We start from the raw sequence: 8,849 nt of genomic DNA, 5'->3' as shown, positions 1-8,849 counted from the left end.
AGCCTACTTGGAAGTTGAAACATTTTCTTAATAGTTCATAAGCACTAATTATTTGCGGTGTCTTATGTAGTTGGTTTATTTAATAGTTTAAACTGGACTCCCGGTCATGCCACCTGGAGCCGGTACAGGTGTGAGGGGCCGCGTCTCGCTGCTGCTCCCCGGCCGGGCATGGTGTTGGGTGTCAGGACTGCCTCGCCTGTCTCGGGGTGCCCAGGAAAAAGGAGGCAGTGATGCTGCTGCTGGCAAGGAAGCTGAAGCGGGATGACGGTTTCAAAGAGTCCCAGGCGTCAGCCACAGCCTGACTGCACTCAGCAGGTGTCCGTGAGGGACAGGCTGCTTGTGAAAGAGGTCGTAGAACTTGAAGCTAATTTACCTTGAACGTGTAAAGTGCAAGTTCCTGATCCAAACAAGCTTCATTGTTTTCAGCCAACTGTCACCCCAGGTGAGGGTTACTACCAGGGTGGAAAACTTCAGTTTGAAACGAAAGCTCCTGATGCATGCAACATGGTGCCTCCCAAAGTGGAAATGCTTGTCCAGGACCTGGCACCCCAACATCACAGAGACGGCCGAAGATATGTCCCAGTTGACTGAGAGAATATTCGACCGATAGCACCGGCTGGGCCTCCATGAGGACACTGAAGGCTGTTGTTTGGGGATTAAACTCTTTACTGATCTGTGGAATTTTGATAATCCACTGACTATCCAAGCTGCGGGACATCATTTGCAGGTCAAGGAGGACTTCTGGCATCAACTGGAAGACTACAATAAGCGCTCTGCCAGATGATACGAGGAGAGGACTGCATGGCCCTGGGCTGAGCCTGAGAAAATTGTCTCCACCTAAAACCAGAGGGAGTCCCTCCCCAGTTCTCAGCTCCCCTCAATCCCGCTGGGTCGTCCGAGTCCCGTGACCACGTCGTCCTGAGGAAGAACCTCTTCACGACCGCCCACTGTAGCCAGAGAGTTCCACATACAGGCAGCCAGAAAACGTGTCTGGGGTTCTACTATTTACCTTAACGTGTTTACTTTTTTTGAAACCGTTCTGTATAGGCTGTAGATGGGAATGAACTCAGCGTCGAGGCTAGAGTCGTTTCTCCCCTCCCCCAGTCAGTCCCGTACAGGCGACGCTCATGACGTGCTCCGTGTAGCTCGCAGATTGGCCAGCAGAAAGCCGCTACAAACTGTGATTGGTGCGAAACTCTTAGCTCCGCCCACAAATGTCGGCCCCTCCTAGGTTTCTTGACGCTTCCCAGAATGCAGTCGTTCACTGCAGATCTCAAAGTTATATTACAAATACCCCCTGAAACTTTTGTGTCAAATATTAATTTCCCACCCACAGCATTTTTTTTTTTTTTTTTTTTAGAGTTCATGGTTTCCTGACACTTTTCAGTTATATTAAAACTCAATCTCAGGCTTTCCTGGTGGTTCAGTGGTAAAGAATCCACAAGTCAATGAAGGGGATGTGGGTTCCATCCCTAGTCTGGGAAGATTCCCCATGCCAAGGGGCAGCTAAGCCTGTGTGTTACAGCTACTGAGCCTGCACTTTGGAGCCCTCCAGTCACAACTACTGAAGCCAGCATGCCTAGACCCGGTGCTCCACAACAAGAGAAGCCACAACAATGAGAAGCCTGTGCACTGCGATAAAGAATAGCCCTCCGCTCACCACAACTAGAGAAAGCCCGCATGCAGCAAGGAAGACAGAGTAACCAAAAATAAAAACTTGAAAAAAAAACCCTCAAAATCGGGTTGGGGAGGGATGGATTGGGAGTTTGGGATTAGCTGATGCATATTATTATGTATAGAATAAACAACAAGGTCTTAAGGTATAGCAAAGGGTATATATAGTATATAGTAAGTATATGGTGTATATATAGCATAGTATACATGGTAAGTATATAGTATAGTAAGGTATATGTAGTATATAGACATTCACTATCCTGTGATACTTTGCTATATCACAATATTGTTAGTCAACTATACTCCAGTATAAAATAAAAAGTTAAAAGAAGTCACAAGTTATAAGGTTTAACTAAGGAGAGAGAGAGCAAGGAAACTAGTATTTATTAAGCATCTTTTAAAATGGTAGGCATTGTGCTACATATTTTACACGTTATTTCATTCAATACATAGGACTGTGAATTAGGTGCTATTATTTCCAATTTAAAGACTAGATTTATTGAAACAATGAGCTACCAATACACCCATCAGAGTGACCAAAGTCCAAGGCACTTTTAGTGCCAAGTGCTGACAAGGATGTGGGGCAACAGGAACTCTCAAGTGGTACAACCACTCTGTGGGCGTCCCAGGTGATGCCAGTGGTAAAGAACCCACCTGCCAATGCAGGAGACAAGAGACGTGGGTTCGATCCCTGGGTCAGGAAGATCCCCTGGAGGAGAGTATGGCAACCCACCCCAGTATTCTTGCCTGGAGAATCCCATGGACAGAAGAGCCTGATGGGCTATAGTCATGGGGTCACAAAGAGTTGGACACGACTGAAGTGACTAAACCACCACCACCACAGCCACTCAGGAAGGCAGTTTGGTAGTTTCTTATAAACCTACTCCTACCATATATCATCCAGAAGTCGTGTTCCTTGGTATTTATCCAAATGAATTAAAAACTTATGTCCACACAAAAAACCTGCACATGGATATGTATAACAGTTTTATTGATAATAGCCCAAACTGGGAAACAACCAAGATGGCCTTCAGTAAGAGACAGGATAAATAAACTGTGGTACATTCAGACAATGGAATGTTATTTGGCACTAAAAAAAAAAGTTATCAAGCCATGAAAAAAACATGGAAGAATCGTAAATACATATTGATAAGCAACAGAAGACAATCTGAAAAGGCTACATGTTGTGCAATTCAACAATATGACATTCTGGAAAAGGAAAAACTATGGAGACAGTGAAAAGATCAATTGTTGCCAAGGATTAGGCAAGGAGGGATGAACAAATGGAGCACAGAAGATTCTTAGGGTAGAATTATTCTGTATACTGTAATGACAGATACATGCCATTACACATCTTTCCAAACCTATAGAATGTACAACACCAAGAGTGAACTCTAGTGTTAACTATGGATTTGGGGTGATAATGATGTATCAACGTAGGCTCATCAATTATAATAAATGTACCACTCTGGTGGGGGATGTTGATAGTGATAATGACGTTATCAATGTCGGTTCACTGATTATAACAAGTGTACCACTCTGGTGGGGAATGTTGATAGTGGGGGAAGTTGCATATGTGGGAACAAAGGGTATCATGTACTTTCCACTCAGTTTTGTTGTGAATCTAAAACTGCTGTAAAAAATAAATTCTATTTTTAAAAGAGTGTGTGCATGTTTAATCACTCAGTTATGTTCAACTCTTTGCGACCCCATGCTGTAACTCTCCAGGCTCCTCTGTCCCTGGGATTATTCAAGCATGAATATTGGAGTGGGTTGCCATTTCCTTCTCCAGGAGGTTTTTCTGACCCCAGGATCAAACCTGAGTCTCCTGCGGCTCCTATATTGGCAGGCAGATTCTTTACGGCTGAGCCAGTACCCCCTCAAAAAGAGCACACACCCCCAAATATGAGGCTCTACAAGTTTGAAAATTCACCAAGTCAGAAACCTTCTAGAATACCTAACTTTAGTTATTAACAAGACATTCTTTTGCTTCCTAGAGTTGGCAAGCTATATAGATTTCCCTTAAGCATGCTACTGGATTAGATAGTTCATTTTGAATTTTCATGTGATTATTTTTTTACTGCAGGGCATTCAAGTGGATGATTATTGCCATAGTCTTGAAACAGAAAGTCAAAATTACTTTTCTTAAAAGTAAATAAATACCAAAACCCAAAACAAAACAAAAATATCCTGTGATAAACCACAAGGAGAATATTAAAAAGAATGTATACACACACATATAACTGAATCACTTTTCTGTACAGCAGAAATTAAGACATTATAAATCAACTATACTCAATAAATTTAAAAAAAAAAATCTCAATCTGATCCAATCTTACATGTAAACCTCCAATTTCACATCTGATTTAAACCATCTGTCTCTTCTTACCTCCTGGGGACATCCCCAATCCCATGGTAGCTGATCTCCAAAGATGGCCTTAAAGCACCACACCCTTCATTGTCCCCCCTATACTGGATCTGAGCTGGGCCTTTTCTTTTTCTATGTAATTTTTAAAATTTATTCTTGGCTGTCTTTGCTGGGTCTTTGTCACTGTGCTGGCTTTATCTAGTTGGGGCAAGTAAGGGCTGTTCTCTAGTTGCAGTGTGTGGGCTTCTCATTGCTGTGGCTCCTCTTGTTGCAGAGCATGGACTCTAGGGTGTGTGGGCTTCAGTATGTCCAGCACGTGGGCTTTACAGCACAGAGCTGCCCCAAGGTATGTGGGCTCTTCCCCGATCAGGGATCAAACCCATGTCCCCTGCACTGGCAGGTGGATTCTTTACCACTGATCCATCAGGGAAGCCCTGAGCTGGGCCTTTGACTCCTGTTAATCAGCAGGAGTTGGTGATGGACAGGGAGGCCTGGCATGCTGCAATTCATGGGGTCTCAAAGAGTCGGACACGACTGAGTGACCGAACTGAACCGACAGAAAAGGCTGCTATGCCAGTTCTGAGTCTAAGTCAAAAGAGGGCCTGGCAACTTCTTACTTTGCATATTTGGAAGCCCTGAGCCATCAAGTAGGAAATCTGGTATGTTAGCCTGTCATGTGGAGAAACCACGTGGAGAGGGAAAAGTCCCGAGCCCAGACAACCCACAGTCCTGCTGAGCCCAGTTTTCTAGGTGTCTCTGCCGAGGGGCCAGATATGTAAACAGGACACCATGGGCATGAAAGCCTAGTCAAGGCCGCAGGCGACTGTAGCTCCGGTGACCTGCTCATGGGGCAGAAGAACCACTCAGATGAGTGCCGTTGACCCTCAGAAGCAAGACAGGAAAGCCACTACACATCCTGGGATGGTTTATTACACAGTCATGGAGGACTGGAACATTTCTTATGCCCATATCTATCTGGCTGGGGAGAGGGACATGACTTTTCTCTTCACCTTCCTCTTCTGTTTCTAGCTTTCTGTGTAGGGGATTGCTAAGAGGGGTGAAAACAGGGACAGTCTTTGCTCTTAACTGCTCCCACACCAGGTGATATGCTGGAGCTGGCCTGGACCAGATTGTTTGAGCCAACTGTTAAATTTTTAGGAATTTTATGGACCAAATGTTACAAGTGCCACCATTAAAAATTAAATTACATAAAATGATAATGAAATAAATGATATTTAAAAAGAGGCAATAAATACTCAAAACTTGCCATCTCCTATCTTATTTTGAGTGTTGGTGATGTAGTGGTGAGCATAGCTGCCTTCCTATCTTATTTTGCTACCATCCATCATGTCTTTAAGGTTACTGACACGTCTTGCACGTGTCTAGTGGAGATGTCATGGAGCCATGTGCTACTGTGCTAATTCTTTTCAACCTCACAATCAGTGGGTAATGTCACAGCAGTAGCTTAGAATCAGCCATGGTGGGAATCTTTATACCATGGAAATGAGCAAAACATTAGAAATTAGTGATTTTCCCCTGTGGATTAAAGCTGGTTGTTAACTTGGAATCCTGTTACATGTATTAATATATAGGTCATCTTTGGGCCATCCTGGCACGATGCCTTCTCTGGGGGAGGCAGTAAAATGTTAGCTTTGCATGAGTTTTTTTGAAGGTGTCCAGTGAGACTCTAATGCTGGGAAAGATTGAGGGCAGGAGGAGAAGGGGGCGACAGAGGATGAGATGGTTAGATAGCATCACTAACTCAATGGACATGAATTTGAGCAAACTCCAGGAGATAGTGAAGGAAAGGGAAGCCTGGCATGATGCAGTTCAGGCGCAAAGAGTCAGTCACTACTTAGCAACTGAATAACAACTACAACAAATGAGACCTGCTATTATTCCAGCTCCTCACGTGGGAAGTTTTTGATCCACCTTCTTATTTTGACCCATAGAAGAAGACCTCTCCACTTCTTGCTACTACTTCCTTTGGCCAGTGGATAGCTCCTGTTTGTAGAACACAATAGATCAAGCCTGCCATCTTCTTGGATGTCCATCTGACCCACCAGATAGGACTGGGCTGCAGAGTCGGACATGACCTAGTGACAGACTTTCAGTTCAAAGATAAAGAAATATGTTGTAAGGATAAAGAGTTAGTTTATCCTTAGAGTTAGTTAGTCTAAGTAATCATGAGTTAGATTCCCTGGGAAGTAAATTCTGAGATGGAGCTCAGCGTACAGAAAGTTTATTAAGGTTGGGGGTTAAAGATGAAGAAAAGCTGGGCAGAAGGAGAAGCTGAACTGAGGAACAGTCACAATAAGAACTCTCCTTATGCTGCAGGGCACTTTGAAGCTGGAAAGGCCCTTCAGATTATATGCAATCTGCCCAGAGGGGCATGTGACCTTGACCAGGGGGCCCTCTTCAGTTGAGAAAATTCCCAAAAAGAGCAAATCATCAACAACGTTGCTGGTCAGTTGTTGGGGCATAAATCTTTCCATCTTGAAGGGAGGATCTGGTCATGCCACTGCATACATGACAGACATCCCCTTCCTGGTGCAGTCTGCTAACTTTTCATGAAGTCTTGGGCCAGCTCCTCTAGGATTCAGGTGAGCCTCTGAGGGGAACTTACAGGGGGACAGCAAGTGAGACAAACAACACTCCCACCACTGCAGTTAGCCTGGAGGCCAGACATGATATTCACTCTCCCCCTTCTTGGCTAATCATTCAAAATTCCCTTCATCCTTGGCTAGTGGCTCAGCTGGTCTTTGGGGTTTCCTTGACCAGAAATTCAACTCTCACCATTAAGGGGATTCAGTCCCATTTCTTAGGCTGTGGCTACACCATCTATGATGGGTACATGTTGATGAGTACCATACTTTTGGTGACAAAATACTAAGAGCAGTCCAGATGGACTACTTGTGTGCCAAACATAAACCCCTCTGCCCAGTCTGGGTAATGGCAGGTTTTCCTCATGACTGATGATCAAGCAGATTACCCCTGCAAGGCCTTTGACATGAGTTTCCTGAAGTGGTTGGGTGGCAGGTGTAGCTTAGAGTATGGTGGGATTCTCACAAGGCGCCCTGGTGCACCAAATCCCTCTTTAGGATCCAAGGTCTAGTCTATGGCCATACCGCCCTGAACGTGCTGGATCTCAAATGATCTCGGAAGCTAAGCAGGGTTGGGTCTGGTTAGTACTTGGATGGGAGGATCAACTCACAGAAGTCAACTTACAGGGACTGGAGAATGAATTCCCTAAGAGAATGTTGGAAAGTGTTTAGCCTGAAAAGTAAATCAATGAAGACTTTGCTATACATCTTCTGCTCTGTATCACAGTGTTAGGTAAAGACAGAATTTTTACTCTGCACTGAAATGACAAGTAGAGTATATGAATAATGAGACCCAATTCCTAAATCACTTTTAGTAGTAAACTACTAAATAGAAAATAAATCAATGAAGTGATCAGGAGTACTGAGAAATATCTTAGAAATAAATTTCAGAGAGGATAAATCAGCAACATTTGAAGCCAGGAAGTTGGTGATTAGTTCTTCCCTTAGACCCTTACTGATTGACTTAGGTGGCCACATCTGGGGTCTGGGGAGCCTCAGAGAATTTTCTGAGAGCTAGGAGAGTAAGACTGGGAAATCAAGCATATTAGGTATGTTTCTTGATATTTGCAACACAACCCAAGATTTAATTACCATCAGGCCCTACATTTGTAATTCTTTCTGACTGACCTTAATGGACAGCTCTGCTTTTTTCCTATTTTAGTCTTACTAAGGAGAGAGCAGGGCTTCCCTGGTGGCTCAGTGGTAAAGAATCCACCTGCTAATGCAGGAGATACAAGAGACGCAGTTCAATCCCTGGGTCGGGAAGATCCCCTGGAGAAAGAAATGGCAACCCACTCCAGTGTTCTTGTCTGGAAAATCCCATGGACAGAGGGGCCTGGTGGGCTACAGCATGGGGTTGCAAAGAGTTAGACAACCAAGCAACTAAACTAAAATAACAGATCAACCCTTGATCTCTGCCAAAGCCTCTGCCTTTCCACACTCTATGATGTTTTCCATGCCAACACAGACTCTAATATTAAGACTAACACAGACAGATACTGATAACACACACGGCATTGAGGGAAGGGCTAAGCCATGTACACATATCACCAATATTAGTAGTTTTGGACTACTAATGGACTACTATGATGAAAGTGAAAGTTGTTCAGTTGTGTCCAACTCTTTGTGACAGCATGAACTATACAGTCCATGGAATTCTCCAGGCCAGAATATTGCAGTGAGTAGCCTTTCTCTTCTCCAGGGGATCTTCCCAACCCAGGGATCAAACCCAGGTCTCCCACGTTGCAGGTGGATTCCTTACCAGCTGAGCCACCAGGGAAGCCCCACTAGGAAGATCTTGTTATGATTTTTATTTTACGAACAGGACACAGAGGCATCGGATGTCTGGGAGAAATGATTAATACCAGAAGGAAGAGAGAAAACAGGAGGAACTGTGAGATTTCTTCTTGTGTCCTTTTGCTGCTCTTCATATAGTTGTCACACCCAAGTTCTTTTGCTCTAGTGATTACAGTTTTCAAATAAAAAATCAGGACACAGGGCTTTAAGCCATGCTTTCTGTTCCATTGGAGGGAAACAGAGGCAGCCAGTACTGTGCGTCTGAGGAAGCGTGGAGGCAGGTGCTGCTGTCCCACTTCATCTATGTGTCTGGGTACCACCTGGGAGACTCCAGACAAAGACCCCTATCTCTCATCACCTGGTTTCCCTCCTGAAAACTGAGGTTGATGAAGGGTGGTTTTCTCCTG

At 44.2% G+C, this 8,849-nt stretch overlaps 1 pseudogene; it reads left to right on the top strand.

Moving 5' to 3' along the window:
• Positions 1-230: 230 nt before the first annotated feature.
• LOC136150909 (NEDD8-conjugating enzyme UBE2F pseudogene) lies at positions 231-784 on the top strand (annotated as a pseudogene).
• Positions 785-8,849: the final 8,065 nt, after the last annotated feature.

This window comes from Muntiacus reevesi, chromosome 19 (assembly GCF_963930625.1).
Source record: "Muntiacus reevesi chromosome 19, mMunRee1.1, whole genome shotgun sequence".
NCBI classification, from domain to species: domain Eukaryota; kingdom Metazoa; phylum Chordata; class Mammalia; order Artiodactyla; family Cervidae; genus Muntiacus; species Muntiacus reevesi.
The sequence above is the reverse complement of the archived record's forward strand: the minus strand, read 5'-3'. Positions and strand labels throughout refer to the sequence as shown.